The sequence below is a fragment of the Caretta caretta genome, chromosome 9 (assembly GCF_965140235.1).
Source record: "Caretta caretta isolate rCarCar2 chromosome 9, rCarCar1.hap1, whole genome shotgun sequence".
Lineage (NCBI taxonomy): Eukaryota > Metazoa > Chordata > Testudines > Cheloniidae > Caretta > Caretta caretta.
The window spans coordinates 31,303,246-31,323,147 of NC_134214.1; the positions used below are offsets into that span (position 1 = coordinate 31,303,246).

The window sequence follows — 19,902 nt, forward strand, 5'->3', positions numbered from 1 at the left end:
ACAGGAAAACCTGACTCCCAGACACGTGTGGTAAATAGTCTTAGGCCAGTTTCAGGCACAGAATTGTTAAGTGTTATGCACCATAATGAAAAATCCAGGATAAGATAATGATACTGCCATGCTTGGGGCAGAAGATTTATTTTCAACCACGAATGTAGGGCACAACAAAGGGGCAAATGCTTTTTAGGCAAAGTGTATGTTACAAGAAACACTTCAGCCAGAGCCAGTGCACCCAGACAGGGCTCGATCAGGATCCTGAAACTTAACTTTAATTGACCTCAAAAAGGAGAAAAGAATCCACATAAGACCGTTTGCAGAATGTTTATTGTGGAATAATTTTGTATGATGCAGCACTGCTATAAAATTACTCCCACAAAGTCAGCTTTTATTAAGGCAAGTGAAATTGTTAAAAACAATCTGCCCTGGACGACACTGAAATAGAACAGGAATTTCTTTGTTTTCCAGAACTTCAGGCATAAAATATAGATAAATAGAATGTTTGATCTTCTAGCTACCAGCACAGTTTCCTAGTTACTTTTGTAAACTGGAGCTCTGTTAAATTCCTATCTATTCCCAGTGATCAGTTCATACAGGCTTATTAAATAGTCCCTTGGCTTATCTGAAGTCTCAGTGCAGCAAGGATTTTTAGTTGCCATGGCCAGAAGCTTGGAACTTGAAAGGAAGGAATATCTGGGAGTCTCCCTCTACATTTGTCATTTAAAAACAGGGCATGCAAGCCTTAGGCATGTCCCCAGCAATGTTTAGTTGCTTTAGAGCTCCTATTTTGAAGCAGCATTCCCGCTATGTGGTGTATTTCTATAAATTATTTTTTGAAAGAGACAAACATCTAAACTATGAAGATCTGTAATTCTACTTCAGATAAAGTTCCCATTATGCAGGGATAAAATAGGGGGCAAGAATTTTGCCAGTTTTCTTAAGGGCTCTCTCCCAAAATTTAGAGCCCTATTTATGTTCCTGGACTTTCTGCTGAATCACAGTAAAGAGAAGCAGTGTTTACTTTCCACAGTTGAGCTCATTTTCTGCTCATACAATACAGCACTATTACACTAATTAATCTAGTTGCTGTCAGAAGCCAAACAAGAGCCGATAAGCCTGATATGTTACATTAAGCAAAAGCAGCACAGCACATTATATTAACAGAGTGCAAATATTTGCCTTTTTTATTGCATTCTTTATATAAAAATTATCTTTGCAAGCCATTTTGAATTAGTTTGCATCATGTTAAGTACACAAAAAACTAAAAATATTAAGAGCTGAGGAACTTATCAGACTACATATTAACCAGCACAAAACAAGTAGAAGCATGTCAAAGTAATTGTTTGCTCTAATTCAATTTTAGCTACTTACAAGTAAGAACAGGCACAGAGATGGGCTGAACTGGTTCAGGAGTTCCCTATGCTGAAGATGAAGTTACAGATTCAGTTACTACAGAATTTAGATAATGCCTCCAGGAAAGTTGTGGGTGGGTCACTAGCAAAATAGTGAACGTCACAGATTTCCCCAGGCTTTGGGAGTAGTACAACATCTGAGCCAGGTTGCTGATTGGGACCTTGGGGCACTACCCAACTACTGATACCACTAATGTTAATAATTTGGAATTCTGTATTTAGAGTCTTAAACCCCGCTTGCACCTGAGTACCTTTCAAACTTATAATGGACCCCTTGAGTTGAAGGCTAGTCACAAAGCAGCGAGTACCCCACCATCCTTCTTAAAATTCTCACAGCAGAAATTCTTTAAAATACTGAAGGAGATCTAAGCTACTAAATGAGATCCTGACCCATTTTCATCCTGTCCGGGGAAAGACAGTGAGGAGCTCCTAGGCCCATTGCTAACAGAGATCACCAATGCCTTTTTTCAAAAGAAGTTTAAAATATGCAATAATTCAGCCGATGCTCCAAAATCACTCAATTCAACAGACTTCAACTACCTCCTGGTATCTCTTTTCTCATCTCTGAGCAGGGAAATTGGGAAGCTTGCCCATAATAAACATGCACCTCTCAAAAAATGTAACTAAGCCAGAGGTAGGGGAAAGGAGAGGAGAAAGAAAAAAATAATAATCTACATGAACAGGAGTAGGGGACAGAGAACATCAGAAGTGATACTTTTGTTGATTTTGTCATTTTTGTAAGCATCTCTGATACCATGGTGATATACCTCTCTATTTCCCATTACCAGTCCCCGGAATCCACCACCTCCATACATGACGACATTTCAAAATTTGTTTTTCTGAGGACCAGTTTTTGCCTCTTTTTTTGTCTACCTCTCAATACTATGTTTATCTTTCCTCCCTCCTCTGAGGCTTTAGCAGAAGCATACATCTTCTTCTAAAGGGGTAGCTCATTAAATAAAACTTACTGTATTTGTTTAAGAGAAGAGAAAGAAAGAAAAAAGGAAGGCAACCATGGGTATCATGCAGCTGACATCAGGATGAAAGGACTCAAATAATTCCTCAAAGCAGTTAGAAGCGATAGGTTGTGAATTTGATTACTTTATTCCTTCTTCCAGCTATATAGCAACATTTTCAATTTGCTAAATTATCTTTAGGCTCATGTTCAAGATGACTGTCAGGGAACAGACTCCATCACAAAGGCATATTAATTATCACAGTGGCCAAAGATCTCAAAACTTGAAAGTGAGAGAGAAAAATCAGAATATGAAAGATTAGTTGCCTGCTTATTCTGAAACTGTCATTTATATTCTCGATATATAAGTGTATTTGATGAGCTGATTTAAATACTCTGAAGTGAAAGGGGCTTGATTGCCACAATGGTTGATATAGTTAGCCCATTTATGGTGGTTTTAGATCACAAATGCACTTTATATCCATAAGAATGAAAATCTAGTCTTCTAAAAGAAAGCCTCTATCACTGACATTTCTTTGAGTATATTGTACACTGTATATGAAAACTCTTATAGGCAATTGATAAAATGGTTTAAAACACTTTTACAACAAAAAGCATGATTAGATAGTGGGAAGCTGCAGTCAGACTCATCATCAGAGTGAATATATATATATATATATATAAAAATCAGACTTTACATTCATTCGACAGAGGCAAGAAAAAATGGTTGTTACTAAAAATCTAAAAAAGGAATCTATTAATAATATAAAGTCCCCAGAGTTATTTCTAACCAGATAAGCATAATTCAAATATAGGATTTGAATGATGCCCTCAAGTGTCATTACTGATGGCATTAATTAATACATTCTAAGCATCATCTAAATAATCAGTTCCTGCATTGTGAATAATTGCTGAAGTCACAATTTTGCAGTTATTGTGAGAATAAATTATTGTTGAGTTTACCCCATCAAGTTTACTGCAATTATACAATGATTTAATAATACTGCTTGCTTTTTGAACAGTTTCACATTAATTTTTCCACCCTTAAGTGCTACATTGAATTTCAGTTTTAACTGCAGTCGTAAATCATAAAGGATTATACCAAAAGTAATACAGAATGGAAAACTCAGAAGCCTACTGGAAAGGTCTTCTAGGCTGAGACTCGCATTAGGTTTAGTAGTGTGTGACAGTGTTCTATCCTTTGAACTTATAAATACTTTCTTTGTGCATATTAATCAGAGAGGAAAAAGATAGAGAAAATGGAAAAAAATCAGAGATTTCGCTTATACTAATGAATAAAAAAGATGTGCCATTTTCAGATGTGATGTTTTCTTTTAAAATAGAAACCATGAAAGGAAATGTACTGCTATTACTGCTCTTAGAAGATGTAAACCTTTATGTTGCCAAGAAAAAGAAATGGAATAGTGCATCCTTTGTAGTGGATATTAATAGACATCCTAAGAATGGTGATCGGCCATGAAAAGCAGTTCAGAAACCCTAGTTGTTGCCTACTGAGGGGTTAATAGTGTAATTTAGGATCAGCTGTGGTAAGACATGTAGAGCCTTTCATCCCAGGGGAAGAACTGGGAGGCAGAATTCCTGCTGGTTGCAGAGAAGCTATAGCCTCAATTCCCACAGATTTAAAGTTGGGGACATTCCTAAGCACTTTGTGGAAATGCAGCCTGTGTGTTCCAACTAGCCCCCTTTATGGATTCAAATTATATTCCCCAGTTCCAGTGGCTAGTGTGTACAGTGAAGAGTAATGGCACCACTTCTTCTGAGACTCAGTGCACCCTTTGGAGCATAGGAATTCTGCTTTGTCCTTATGGCAAAGAACAGTGGGGCACACAAAGGCTACCACCAGAGTAAGTGAAAGACAGAATATGGCTCAGTATGATCAGTGTAGAAACTGACCAAAACCCATCTTTCTCTTGGAGTAAGGCATATCTCACCATAGTAATTAAATCAACATAGAGTCTCTTAAAGAACAACCCTCATTATGATAGGCTGGGCTTTTACTGGGTCCTGCTTGGGCAGTTTCAGAGTCTCCTTCCCTTCCAAAGCCCTTTCCCCATTCGGGAATCTTACTCCGGTCTTTCTGAATTCACAGATGTAGTAATCTTCAGTCTCTAAGTTCTCCTTTAAGAGATTCTATAGAGGTATGGATTGTTTAGGGTGGCTAAGTATGGCTAAACCCCAGATCTGAGTTTATCTTCAATCCCTCCTGGTAGTGTTGGCTGATACCTGGTCTGGTAAGTCCTTGCCAGCATCAGAGGTCTATCTGTCTTTCTCCCCCTGTCTCTGCTGCAAGAGTCAGATAACTCTGAGGTACAGCAGCTTTCCCCCTGGTTGTCGCTCCTTCCTGTTCCCTTTTAAGCTTGCTTCCTCCAAGTGCTGCAAGCTCTGCAGGTGTGACTATTTTGTACGGTTGTAGGAGCTTTTCAGTGTTACTCAATTTCTCCACCATTAATGTTACCCGAAATTGGGCCAGATAGTAAGCTTAGGGAGGACTAATGACCCACCAGAGTTTGACAGAAAACAGCATGTTTATTATACTGATAGCTAAGCTCAAAAGAAGCAGGGGGAGGGTCACACTCACACTCGCATACTCATGCTCCCAGGACAGGCACGGCACTGGAGATGTCAGGATCCTTCAAGGTAAGTGTCCCACAGAGCAGCGATGGATGGTGCGATGGAGGTAAGTCTTCCCGAGGCACGATGGAATGCAACGCGGTGAACCACTGGCCAGGCGGTCCGGGCGAAGGCCCTTCAAGGGAGGTACAAGCTTGTGAGTGCACTCCTGAGCACATGGCCCCTTCCCCTTTTAAGGACCTGCTCCTCATGGCCTGTGACTAGAGATGACTTGGCCGCGTCTGGTTGGTCACACTCCACCTCAGGCAGTGTCCATACAGTGTCCATGCATTGGGTGTGTGAGTGTTGCCTAATTAGAGTCCCAGACACCTTGTCTACCTGGGAGCTCTTCTGATCTTCCAGCTGTTCAAGCAGCCCATTCATCCCACAAGCATTCCAGGAGGGAGGGGGAGGGGAAAGCCACTTCACAGGTATTCAAAGAGGGAGAGGAGACAAAAGGGGGAGGGGAAGGTGTAACAGACCTTTTGAACATAGAGGTTATACATAGCATACAGATCACTGCTGCTCCTATAACAGTTAGCTTTCTCGTGACTGGGACTGAGGTGTGCCCCATCACACACAGACATAGATTGCCCTAAAGTTTGTGAAAATTTGGACTCAGACTGTTGTATTTCAACCCACTTCTATCATCAGTAGAAGCAAAATCCCAAATCGCAACATTCCCAAACTTTGGGAAAATCTGACCTATGTGTATATCTGACCCTTGCTGCTAGGACCCCTGTCCATCTATGTATTCCAGTTAGTGGAATTTTTAAAAAAACATAGGCTAAATCCATCTCCATTCATGTACCATATAGGGTTTTTTTTTATTACTTAGATATGAACAAGCTCCAAATAAGGAGAGGTGATAATAATTTTTTATAACTTCTATTGTCTGCTGTTTACATAAGATTTAACATACTGCAGAATTCCAAGGTTGAGAGCCTAATATAGATTATGGGTTTTTTTTAAATTTTCAGTCATGACACAGAAATTCACCACATGTAGACAAAGAATAAGAAAAGAAGGTAAAACCAAAAGCCAACGCAGTAAGAAACTCTAGGTAATAACTCACATTGTAAACTATATTCATAGCACCGACAAAGATTTAAATCTTCAGACACACAATTCAAACTTAGAAGCAAAATGGCCTGAGTATTGCCATAAAATTCCAAATGAGACTCTGCTTGTATTGCACAATAATTTGAAGCTCACGAAACAACAAGGAAATAGAATTGAAGAACAAATAGGAAATAATTGATATGGATACAACAGCAGCATCTTACCAGACTGGCCGGGTATTTTATGACACAGAAACTTGAATAAGCAATAGCAACCATTTAACAAGCTGTAAGCTGCTTCATACTGTTCATTGCATTGTTCATGTTATTTGCAATTTTGTCTCTCATTTAGATTAAGTGTCCTAGGATATGCCCTCTAAGGCCCTATGGATATATGCTTTATAATCCATAAGGCACCAAATCCTTTAGACCATATTAATCTTTGTCATAATAACAGAGCTATTTAGATCAAAGTGCTCAACTTCAAGGAATGCAATATTAGTATGTAGCTAGCAAGACCCCCTAAGACGTTCAGTAGCATGTTATTTACCATAGTATGACTAATGCAGAAAAATGAGAGGAATTACAAAAGAATAAAACAATCTTCATAGCCATTAAGGTCAACATTCTGCCCTGATTCATATCTTGTGAAACCGCATAAGTGAGGTTGCAAATAAAGCTAAACTGTAACCGAGAAGTCAATGGAAAGATTTAATGGGATCAGGATCCCATTTCGGACCAGGCCCACAGTATGCCACAACCTTCCTTCATTTTCTAACTCTAATCTTGTTAATGCAGAGCTACACTCAGGCCATGCAATGCTGTAGAATACACTAAGCCTAGAGAACACACTCAGTTCGGATGCCTAATTACAGAAACCTAGGGCCGCTTACTTGGAGGTGCTGAGTACTCAGGACTGCAGTTGAAGTTAGTGGGTGCTCAGCACCACTAATGCCCCCAAAAGAAACAAAACCAAACAAGTCCCCTCGATGTTCTAAGTGTACACTCAGATATTTGAAGGCACTCAAAATTAGTGGAAATTTCTGAAACTGTAGAGCTAAATGTCAGAAGAAAAACACAAAGGCATTTATGATTCCCCGTCTCCCCGCAGTTCAGACCTCTCTCTAGCTGCCTCCTATTTAAACTTTGCTTTAACACAGCAGTAACAGGTGAGTGGATTGGAGGCAGCAACTGTTTGCTGTTTTGTAGAATAAAGTAGTGACCAATACGCAGGGTGACCAGATGTCCTGTTTTTATAGGGACAGTCCCTTTTTGGGGGACTTTTTCTATATAGGCACCTATTACCTCCCACCCTGGTCCCGTTTTTTCACAGTTGTTATCTAGTCACCCTCCAATATGAAGTCTAATATATCCCTTAAACTAGACCATTATGGACAGAAAGCTGTTGTTATAGACCAAAATTATTTAGCCTGCAAGTCTGTGCATTATGTCATTCACAATACAAAAGTAATGCATAATATTCACCCAGTTAGTCTTTGCTTAGGCTTATTGTTTCCCAAACCTTGGTCTCTGTGACATTGACCCAGTATTACCAGGACAGTTAACAGTGGAACAACATTTACTCTCTCCATTTTTTCTGTTGCAGGAGGAATAAATACACATCATGCCTTATTCAGTTATACTGGTGAAAATTAAGAGCGACTCCATTATTTACAAGCGTGTAAATGAGATCTGAATATGGCCTGTTGTCTATTGTAAATTTAAGAAGCAGTGAAGTGATTCATTATATTGACCTTTAAAAGCCTAGGAAAAATAAGAGAGCGGCTCAGTTATGTTTGTCTTGGGTGAAAAACAGCTGACTGATATGGACAACTTCTAGACAAGCTAGTCACAAAGAGAATAAAAATTGTCTGACTTCACAAAAGTGCTGTAAAATTTCTGGACTCCAGTCAGATTTTATGTGTTAAATTTAACACTCTTTGCAAAAGGACCCAAGGAAAACAGATAATTTTTTGCTGCTGCTCCAGGGCTGCTGCAAGGGAAATGCATTCTGACAGTCAGATACGACGAGTTCAAATGCTACTATTAGCTTTTCCTATGTACAGCAACTGAAAGCATTACATGCTTAAATAAATAGAGTAGCCACATGGCTTAGTATTTGATAAACCTCCAAAGTAGAAAATTACATATTTCAGCTCAACAATCCCTCCTCTCCTTTCAGAATGGACTAATCCAAGAAGTCACAGCTCCCGATGAATAAAAAAAATACATAGTATATCATAGAATCATAGAATATTAGGGTTGGAAGAGACCTCAGGAGGCCATCCAGTCCAATTCCCTGCTCAAAGAGGACCAACACCAACTAAATCATCCCAGCCAAGGCTTTGTCAAGCTGGGCCTTAAAAACCTCTAAGGATGGAGATCCAACCACCTCCCCTAGGTAATCCATTCCAGTGCTTTAAATAGCCATATGTTTTAAATAGCCAGTGAGCTAACTCAAGTGGTTAGTGAATAATAGATTGCTGTAAAAATATGGGAAGACAGAATTTCCTTTTTAATTTAGAGCTCATAATGGAGTTAGCTAGAATCATTTTCAAGCAGCTTCACCAATTAGGTGATTTCGAATAGTTACAAGGACTAATTGGGCCTCTCCAGTGTAACTAACAGAATCGCTCTCCTGCAAAGATTACCGCAGCTGCCTCAGACTTGGATTTCAGCTACTGGAATCCTTTCTGTGGAATGGATGAAAATCTGTACTAAATGGAAAATATATGTCAAAAATAGATTATGAAAAACTGGATGCAAACAGACAATATGCTTTGGTGTTGTATGTAATTACGCTGGTAAGGGAGTTTCCATGCAAGAAAAGAAAAGCTCAGGATGTCTGTCTCTGACACTTTTGATTATATAAAGGCAGGTTCTGCTATGCTTATTCAGATCAAGTAGCACCTATGGGCACATGTTGTGTTTAGATGTTGCTTGTAATTATTAGAATTGGGAGCACTGGCTGTTGGGAGTGTGAAAGGACAGGAAACAGGAAGGAGGGGGGAGGAGTTGAAGAGGCTGAGGGAGAGCTACTGAGGATGCAGCAGCAGCTTGGAAAAGAGGTTTCCACTTTAAAAAATAAAGTCCTGTTGAAGTTTGTTAGTACCTTGCCTGGCTACTACAACACCACAATAAATTCCATCATGAACAATTATTTGTTAGACAAGAGTAGAACATTTGGTTTTCCTAGCAAATAGGCAGTCAGGGCAAAATCCACCCGCATAGATAAATGATAGTTGGGAAGGTGAAATCTTCACCCAATTGGGGACCAATGTGTGAGTTTTCAGCACAGCCCCCTAACAGCTGCTGTTCCAGCTAATGGGTTGGAATAATCTTTTCACCAGCAATGTACTTTAATGGGAAGACTATCCTACCTCCCACGTCCCTGGTCTAATGTATTTCTGTATGCATCGTGTTCCCCTGCATGGTATTTTGCACAAAAGGGTACAATCTGGCACAACATCTGTGTTTTAATGCCTTTCTTCTCATTTGGGAGGACCTTTAATTGTACACATTTTATTCACATGAAGAATTTCACGAATTATCAATAAAATCTGTCATCAAATGTGCCACTGGATTAGGGAGAGCAAATATGTAAGTCATAAGAACAAAAAAATTCCTTGTACCTCAGTGATTACACTTTAAATATCCTCAGGACTTACCTGAACTTTTAATCTGCCCTTTCTATTATCTGTTTGATATAATGAAATACACAGAAATGGAACAAATAAAATGTAACCCTTTAAAGCGTTAAAGTCTTTTGCAAAGGGCTTTCATATTGCCATGCTAAGAAGTGCTGAATGTGATAATCCGAAAACAATACAAGTGCCTTTACAAATCATGACAAGAGCAAGTGGGAAAGGAACATTGGTTTTTTTTTAATGTGACCTACAAAAATCATGTCCTTTGTTTTATATGAAATAAACAAAACATGAAGCAAAAGATTAAACACACTTGTAGGGTGAGCTCCCATTTCTTCTGGCATGCATCCACCTTATTCAACTGATTTGTGCTGTTTTTGCTTGCCAGATAGTGGGCTTTCACACCAATTGAAAAATTACAAAAGAGCAGGTCTCTGGTCTGCCCACTCTGTTTCTCCAAGATATGGATGGAAGGAGTAACCAAAGAACTCACTGCCAGAGACAAGTAGTAGAAAGAAGAAGCAACTGTACGTTGAGCAGGCTACTCTAGGTGCTTTCATAATAGAATGTAAGCTGGCATTCCACAGTTGTGGAGAACCACAGATATGCTAGCTTCATAGAAATTCCCTATATCTTTCTTTGCTGAAAATTTAGCCAGGAGTACAGCACAGCACAGCAACTGTAAGAAACTACAGTGAATTGATTTATGTAAGGAACAGGTAAAGTACTCAACTGTATGAGGGACAAGTGCGAAGGTGCAAGATTACCCACAGGTATGGGTAAATTGCATTTAAATTCCATGCATCTCTACCCAGTCATTACACCTTTTACTTGGTTTTATTTCTAGAGGTGTCAGGGTTCTAAAATATGCAATTGGTGAATAAACAATGGCATTCTAACACCAACTATATTTTGACAAAAAGAAAAGGAGTACTTGTGGCACCTTAGAGACTAACCAATTTATTTGAGCATGAGCTTTCGTGAGCTACAGCTCACTTCATTGGATGCATACCGTGGAAACTGCAGCAGACTTTATATCCACACAGCGAATATGAAACAATACCTCCTCCCACCCCACTGTCCTGCTGGTAATAGCTTATCTAAAGTGATCATCAAGTTGGGCCATTTCCAGCACAAATCTAGGTTTTCTCACCCTCCACCCCCCCACACAAATTCACTCTCCTGCTGGTGATAGCCCATCCAAAGTGACAACTCTTTACACAATGTGCATGATAATCAAGTTGGGCCATTTCCTGCACAAATCCAGGTTCTCTCACCCCCTCACCCCCCTCCCAAAAACCACACACACAAACTCACTATCCTGCTGGTAATAGCTCATCCAAAGTGACCATTCTCCCTACAATGTGCATGATAATCAAGGTGGGCCATTTGATAATCAAGGTGGGTCATCATGGCCCACCTTGATTATCATGCACATTGTAGGGAGAGTGGTCACTTTGGATGAGCTATTACCAGCAGGATAGTGAGTTTGTGTGTGTGGTTTTTGGGAGGGGGGTGAGGGGGTGAGAGAACCTGGATTTGTGCAGGAAATGGCCCAACTTGATTATCATGCACATTGTGTAAAGAGTTGTCACTTTGGATGGGCTATCACCAGCAGGAGAGTGAATTTGTGGGGGGGGTGGAGGGTGAGAAAACCTGGATTTGTGCTGGAAATGGCCCAACTTGATGATCACTTTAGATAAGCTATTACCAGCAGGACAGTGGGGTGGGAGGAGGTATTGTTTCATATTCGCTGTGTGTATATAAAGTCTGCTGCAGTTTCCACGGTATGCATCCGATGAAGTGAGATGTAGCTCATGAAAGCTCATGCTCAAATAAATTGGTTAGTCTCTAAGGTGCCACAAGTACTCCTTTTCTTTTTGCGAATACAGACTAACACGGCTGTTACTCTGAAACCTATATTTTGATATTACTAGTAGAATCACAGATATTTTAGCAGTTTTTAGAAGAATCTGCTTTTAGATATCTACTAAATAATTGCATTGCACAAGTCTTCAACTTGTTTAACCTCCAACTGACCTATTAATATGCATTTTAAATCAGCAACAATATAACCGATAACACCAAAAACATGCAAGCCTTTCCCTAAGGTCACATGGACAGAAAAATTAGGTAGAATGAGTTGTACAGTTCAATGTAATCTTTACAGGGCATCGTACATTCATTTCCATATGGACATTGTTCACACTCTGTGCCTGCCACTTGGAAAGCCAGGGAAGGTTCTTTTCAGTATGAAGACTTGCCTCTGTGAAAAAGACACAACTAGGTTTGTGATGGAAGCTTCTCACACTGAATGTAATGCTGCTCCAATTGACTTCAATGGGAAAGCTTGGGCAAACTGCACATGATCTCTCGGTCATCTCCAAAGTCCTTTTCAATGGCTTTTCATTTCTAGTTAGTCTCTCTTTGGCTTCTAGGATGGTTGATTACATTTTTTCATAGGTTGCTGCTGGACTTTGCCTGTCCTTGGCTTCCCCATATCACATGCAAAAGCAGACTGGCAGATTGCTGGAACTCAAAGAGTCCAACTTTACTGTGTAATAGTATATTCCATATGAAATCTGCATGTGACTTGACAAATGTGAATCTGATGATTTTGCCGAGAGCACAGTGATTAAACCCATACATCATTCTCCATGGGTTTAAGGATTTGGGATGAACACATTAGAAGACTATTACTTCTAATGACAGTCTTGCATATAACCTGATGATTCTAGCTAGGATCTCTAATGTTCTGAAGGCACACAAAAAATCCTTTATAATAACCCCATAACAATGGAATTATGTGCCCATAAATTTACTAATAAAGCACTCCCCCACAGCCCAAGAAATCATGTCAATGTCTTTATATTCTTCAATATTTTAAAAAAATAAAACTAACTATAATCTTACATGGTTAAACAATAATATTTTTACCAATCCAGGGCCTCTCTAGTGATTTACAGCTCACTGAGTGTAGCTCAAATATTCTTGTCTAATATACATCCCGATAACGCTCACATATTCAAATGACGACTTCAGCCCAGTTCCAAGAGAGAAGGTAAGATTTCTGCAGCTATTAATCTTCCGTGATTCTATCACAAATGAAGAAAAGTTTCAATTTTGTTGTGTCACAAGCATACACCATTCAGTCTCTTATGTTGGTTTATGTAACATGCTGGGGGAGATATTAACTCTAAAAAATTGAAAAAAAAAATGGAAGCTATTTTGGTTCTTACCAATTTTGTACTAAAATTTAAAAAGCCAAATACACTTGTTAATTCTACTCAAATTAAACTAATTATTTGTATTGTAATGCCGTGAAATGCCTAGGTTGTTATGTTGTAAGGTACAACAAGTACTTAAAATACATAGCACCTGCTGCTAACAGATTACAATCTAGCATTAAGACAAGACACAACAGGTAAAAGAAAGCAAACATATAATTTCCTTTTTATCATATGCTAAAGTCACTTCATTGTAGAACCTTAATTATTCAATTCTGTAGAAGAAATTTTTGGCAAATATTAGATAGTCATAGTTATTCCTTTTAGTATGAGCCTTTCTTTATCCAGTTTTATCCCAGGAGGTATTGTAAAATCCCCTTACACTGAGAAAGCTGAATTATATTAATGGACATTTTTTGTACAGGCAATTAATTATATTGGAAGTACATTAAAGCAAACGATAAACCAATTTGTTCAGCTTTTTTTTCCTTCCAGACTGTAATACCTGTCCACCACCATACAACCACAGCTTTCTCAAAAGCATTATTATTGGGGTGGGGGGGTTATTCAAGGACTCACTAGTTCTCCATATTTGGATATTGCACTGCTCAGATAATTTATGACAGAAAATGAAGTTCCCCATACTAGCCAGTCTCAGTAATTTTATAGAACTGCACTCTCACAAGAACATTTTATTGTAACCATAAATAAATGCTTATAGTATACTGCAGATAATTGATGTTAGCAGTGACTAACTCTGTTAATAACAGCTCCCTCCGATGGTCTAAATAAAGTTTATTTATGGAGACACGGGAGCTGTATAAAACATAGTATATGTACCACAGACATAAAAAACTGATTAAATAAGTGATGGTTCAGTTGTGTGTGAAGGTAATAAACATGCTTGCATTTGCTAAATTTATATGTATCTTACCTCATTCCTTTGCTCTTCAGTGGCACATCAGCCTCCACATTTACAGGAGTGTTATAGCATTTCCTGACTCTTCCAAACTGTATTTTTCCGAAAGGCTCAAGGATTTTTCTTCCCCGGTGGAATCCCTAACATGTTGGTCGCATAATCGCACTGAGTGCATCATAAACATTTTTTTTTCCACTCTCCATTGAAACATCAATAATAGTGTGGATGGGTCTTGTTACACTTACTATGAGGAATACATTCATCAGTGCTTTCTAAAGAATTAATACATTATTAAGACATACTCTACGGTTGTTACACACAAGAGTAGTATGTGGTCTAGTGTAATCCGCGTGCCTAATAGGGAGATAACTCTTTAAGAGATCTACTGGGGGTGAGGGTAGGAACAGGGCCATCCTTAGCCACAGGCAGAATAGGCAGCCGCCTAGGGCACCACTCTGGCTGGAGTCCAGACAGATGGGAAGCAGTGGAGCATGTAAGAGCAGGGATGCTGGGTCCTAGAGAGAGCCGAATGCAGCACAGTCTGAGGGAGGGGATCGGCTGCTGGGGTCTCTGGGAAGGGGAGGGGTTAAGGGTGCTCAAGGAACTCACCTGTGAGTGTGACTCTCTCCCCCGGCCTGAGGTGAGGCTGCAGTATCCTTTGTTCCCCTCCCCCCCCCGCCCATAACGTCCATTCTTCTCCCCCCACCACGGAGCATCTTCCTTTCCCCCCTCCCCTCCGGCAGGGCTGGGTTGGGTGGGGAGGTGAGGGGGGGGGGCTGACTGGCTGCGTGCTGAGGAATGAAAGTGACAGTAACTCACTTCCTCGGCAGCCAGCCAGGACTGGAGGGTCACATGCAGCTGGCTGGGCCAGATAGCATGAGTGAAAAATCAGGATAGCGGTTGGGGTATGGTGACCAGATGTCCCATTTTTATCAGGACAGTCCCAATTTTTGGGTCTTTTTCTTATATAGGCTCCTATTACCCCACTCCCCCTGCCCTGATTTTTCACACTTGCTGTCTGATACCCTAGGTGGGGGTAATTGGTGCCTATATAAGACACAGCCCCAAATATTGGGACTGGCCCTATAAAATCAGGACATCTGGTCACCCTAGCTGGGGAGCGCATCTCTCCCCTGGGCTGGCAGCAATCCATCTCATCTGGGGGGGAGCTGCTGTGGCTCCGTGGGTGCCCCATCCCTAAGATTAGATGCTGTGCTAACTTCACCATGGTCTGTTGGGCTGGTGGTGGTGCCCATTGGCTTGTGATTGGACCTGAGGGTTTGCTGCTGCTGTTGCCACTCTACACCCCAGAGGTGGATTTGGGGGTACTGCAGTTTTCTACCTATCTCCTCCTCTACTGCAGCTGTTGGACCAGCAGGCTGGGGTGTGAGTGAGCCAAGCATGAAAGCAGTACTGTGTTGGCATTTAGATTGTCATTTAACAACTTTGTTTGCCAAAAATGCTTGCTAACAATCCTGAATCCAATCTCAATATTTTTTTTTAAAGCCAAAACAGAAAATTAAGTTGTTGACAATTATTTGTGACAAGTTTGGTTTGGGGCAGGGAGTGGGCCAGTTTTCATCAGAGAAACAAAATAGTTTGACTGTCTTTCCTATAGCCCTGTTACTGCTAAATAGAGCCCACCAACAACTGTAATATGCTTATCTCCTTACTAGTGTATAGAGTGACCGTATCTTGTACTAAGATTCTCTTGCTTTTTTTTCCTCAGTGAGTCAGTATAGCTTTTGCCAGCCCAAAGGTTGGGCAGCCAATGTCTTACATTTTCACAGTGTTTTGTCCAAGTTTCATAAAGTAAATACACGGTTAGTATGAGTTTAAGAAGGCCAGGGACACTTCCTTGTGAAGAATCGGTGCAGCAGATCATGCTAGAGCTGTGAAAATGTCAGTTTTTGATGGAACTTTAGAGGCAGTGATTTATCATGTATTTCTGGCCATGCCCAAAATGTGCTGCTATTGCTAACGTCTTTCCAAACAAAAATAAGGCACAATAGGACTCCTGTAACATTTCTGTGCTACCTCAATCTAGAGGAGACGATTCTGTGTTGATTCATTTAGGTCACTTTGTGCTTTACCTAGGAGTAAAACTAGGGTTATATTTTGCCACTGTTTGGAAACCCAGCTTATTAAGCTGGATAATGCCATTGATCTATTTACAGTATAAGGTTGATAGAGAGTTGTAACTAACATTAAGAATGATGCCCATTATACATTTAAAACTAAAAAGTGGCTTTGTAAAAATGACATGGGTTTCCAACTCTACTGTGTCTTAGTCAGGGTGGAGCACCTTGTGAGGTGTCTTCACACTAGCTCAAGGTCACAGACTCACGACTATCCTATATGAGCTATTTTAAATATTTCTGATAATCTGAACAGTTATTTCTTTCAAAAACACCCTTATAAATTATGTCATATCAAAAACAACTTTCCGGGTCACAAAAAAGAAAATGGAAAGATGAAATAGGATTAGCTGTACAAGCACAGAAGGGTTTTATACTTAAGTTTGAACATCATGAAAACAATGAAGTTGATCAAGATCATCAAGTAACTGCCGAAGAAAATATTTATGCAGACGAAGCTCAAGAAATGCAACAACACACAGAACAATCATTTGAAACAGATGCAGACACAAACCAAGAAATTACAACAGTTGAAACTGTACTAGCATGGGATATAGATGACATTGGCACATGGCCGCAATCTTTAAACAACGAATTCTGTCCCATTATACTTGAGAAAGGCCCTGGGAGAATAAAATGTCTTGAATATCCGAAAGACATTAGAGGTATGAAATTCACAGAAAACAATTACTACAAAAGACTTCTAATGGTGAAACTGTCAACAGACGGTGGTTTGTGTACTCTAAATGCAAGGATGCTGTATTTTGTTTCCCATGCAAGCTTTTCAATAGTTGCAATTTTAAGATAGCACCAAGGGTATTAATGATTGGAAAAATCTTAGTCACATATTACCGCAACATGAAAAGGCACAACACCACATTGAAAGTATGCAGAAATGGTGTAAGCTGAGTGTAAGGTTAAAAAATCAGACAACTCTTGATGCCCAAAATCAAAGATTGCTGGAGTCAGAGAAGCAGCATTGGCGTCATGTTTTTGAACGTCTATTATCTATTGTTGAATAACTATCAACAAACAATCTTGCTTTTAGAGGAAGCGTTGAGAAATTATTCCAGCCTAAAAATGGCAATTTTGGGGGTCTTGTACAACTGCTGGGAAAATTTGACACAGTGATGAATGAACATCTCTGAAGAGTAACTGAAAATGAAATACATGACCACTCTCTGGGACCAAGAATTCAAAATGAACTGATCATGCTAATCAGTGATAAAGTGAGAGACAAAATTGTTTCATTGGTTACTTTGGCCAAATATTTTGCCGTAATTCTAGATTGCACTCCGGACATAAGTCATCAAGAACAGATGTCGTTAGTAGTGAGATTTGTCGACATTCGTGATTCAGCACAGATTACAGTTAAGGAATCATTTATCACATTTTTAGACGTAGAAGACACTATAGCTTTTGGACTTCTTCAAGCTCTCCTTGATGAACTAAAACGAATGGGATTGTCCATTAGAGGACAAGGCTACGATAATGGTGCCAATATGAAAGGATGCATTTCTGGCGTGCAAGCAAGATTGCTGGCAGAAAATCCACGAGCCTTTTTTGTTCCATGTGCATGCCACAGCCTTAATTTGATTTTGTGTGATATGGCCAAGTCTTCTGTAGAAGCTATTTCTTTGTTCAGTTTGCTGCAACACATTTACATGCTCTTTTCAGCTTCCACTCAACGATGGCAAATATTCGAGCACATGTCAATGGTATTACCGTTAAGCCTCTATCTGAGACACACTGGGAAAGCAGAGTAGAAAGTGCAAAAATGTTGAGATATCAATCTGAGGAAGTTTACAAAGCACTGGTTGCTATTTCGGAAGAAGCCAGAGATCCAAAAGCTAAAAGTGAAGCACAGTCATTGGCCTCTGATATATCCAACTTCAAGTTTCTAACATCTGTTGTAATCTGGTTTGACATTCTTGTTAAAAATCTCAAGTGTAAGCAAAATAATGCAGAGTCCAATGATGCAGCTGGATTCAACACTTACCTTACTAAGCAACACACAAGACTTTTTAGTGAAATACAGAGAAAATGAATTCAAAGAAGCACAGGTTACAGCAAGAGAGATTGCACAGGCACTCGCTGTAGAACAAAAATTTCCATGTCCAAACGTGACACGAGTTTCAAGGAAAAAACGGCAAGCAGAATATGAAGGCGCAGATGAGCCCACAGACAATCCAGAAAAGAAATTTGAAGTTGAGTTTTTTAATGTTGTGATGGATAAAGCACTATCTGCCGTTGACGAAAGGTTTAATACCTTACGAGCACACCGTGAACAGTTTGGATTTTTGTATAACTAAATTCAATGAAATAGGAAAGCAAGAGCAGCAAATGACAAAGTACAAGAACCTAGAGAGCCTCCTGAAGCACGGTGATAGTTTTGATAAAATGGACTTGAACTGTACGAAGCATTGAGTACATTGTCATCAATGTTGCCACATGCAAAATCAGTGATGGACATTGTACAATTTATTCATATCAACAAACTTGTTGATATATATCCTAATGTGTACATTGCCACTCATATTCTACTGACAATTCCTTTCACAGTAGCATCAGGAGAATGGAGTTTCTCAAAACTAAAACTCATTAAAAACTATCTCCGTTCTACAATGAGTCAGGAATGATTGACTGGTCTTGCTATTCTTGCAATCGAACAAGACATCACTTTGTCTTTGTCATATGATGACAATATTACTGATTTTGCAGCCAAAAGAGCCAGAAAGATTGCTTTTAATTAAAAACAAATCCTTGTTTCAATACCTCTTCATAGAAATTTCCAATAAAATGCTGACAAATTTAAAAAATTATATTTGCATCATTCTGTCAATAAATCAGAATTTTTTCTATTGCGCTACTTCTTTACTGCTAGTCCACCAGCATTACAGTGTGCTTAATTAAGTTAAACTGTTTTTAATAAAGTGCATGTGGCAAGTTTTCCAATACTGTAAGCTTATGTTTGTGTTGCTAAGAGCAAGTCAGGCATAGGGGCACCAGTTTAATAATCCTGCCTAGGGCATCATAAATCCTAAAGACGGCCCTGGGTAGGAATGAGTTGTATCTGGCTTATTGTTGCTAGGCTGATGTAAAATTAGCTCTCCACACTCAGAAGTTTTTGGAATTGGGTGTGGTTGTTTTGGGGTATGCTCAATAGTTCCTTGTTGCTTAACTCAGACTCCATGAGGGCAAGTAGTCAGAGCAGCTGCTTTGCAAAAAAAAAAAACATGTGCACTGTGTGGGCTGGGAAAAGCTGAGCCCCAAGCGCAAAAGCAGGTTGTTTTCCCTAACTCTGATACATTTTGCAGCAGAACTGGTTTTTTAAAAAATCTATACCCTTAACTGAGTAGTAGGTTAATTGGTTAGCTGACTAGATGAGTGATTTTTAGCAGAGGAGAAGAGAGAGTCTGTGTCATTGGTCCCCAAAATTTTGTTTCCTCCCTCCTTACCTGTAATCTTTCTGTGTCCTCTGGGACCAGGAGCCAGGGACCGAGGCTGGGGACAAAGGTGTGGCTAGAGCCACAGCCAGAGTCAGGAGCGGAGCTGTTGCAAGGGCCAGGAGTCGGGCCACAGTCAGGGGCCAAGGCTGGGGCCAGCCCGCAGTTGGAGCCAGGAGCCAAAGCTGAGGCCTTGGCTGGGGGCTGGACTGGTCGAATGGTGCTCCCTCTCCACCCCCAATGGGGGAAGTTGCCTGCACGCTGCCACGCCCCCCAAATGTTCCTCCATGTCCTCCTACGGGGCACATCCCACAGTTTGGGGACCACTGGTCTGCATGGATTTCAGCTGAACAATTCTACAGGCAAGTGGAAGGAAGACGTTGCTTTTGCCTCAGACTGTATAGATCAAAGACTCAGAGTCAGGTGAGCTTAACCCAAGCTTTTGGGAACTGTGATTTCTTCTCACTGT

The 19,902-nt window shown here is 40.0% G+C and overlaps 1 long non-coding RNA gene across 1 annotated transcript in view; it reads right to left on the bottom strand.

Annotated features, from left to right (window-relative positions):
* The window catches only part of LOC125643112 (uncharacterized), a 61,558-nt gene extending 47,307 nt beyond the window's left edge, over positions 1-14,251 (bottom strand). The window contains exon 1 of the long non-coding RNA XR_007358604.2: positions 13,865-14,251. This is a non-coding gene — a long non-coding RNA (uncharacterized LOC125643112). The remainder of the gene's footprint in view (positions 1-13,864) is intronic.
* Between the last annotated feature and the right edge of the window lie 5,651 nt (positions 14,252-19,902).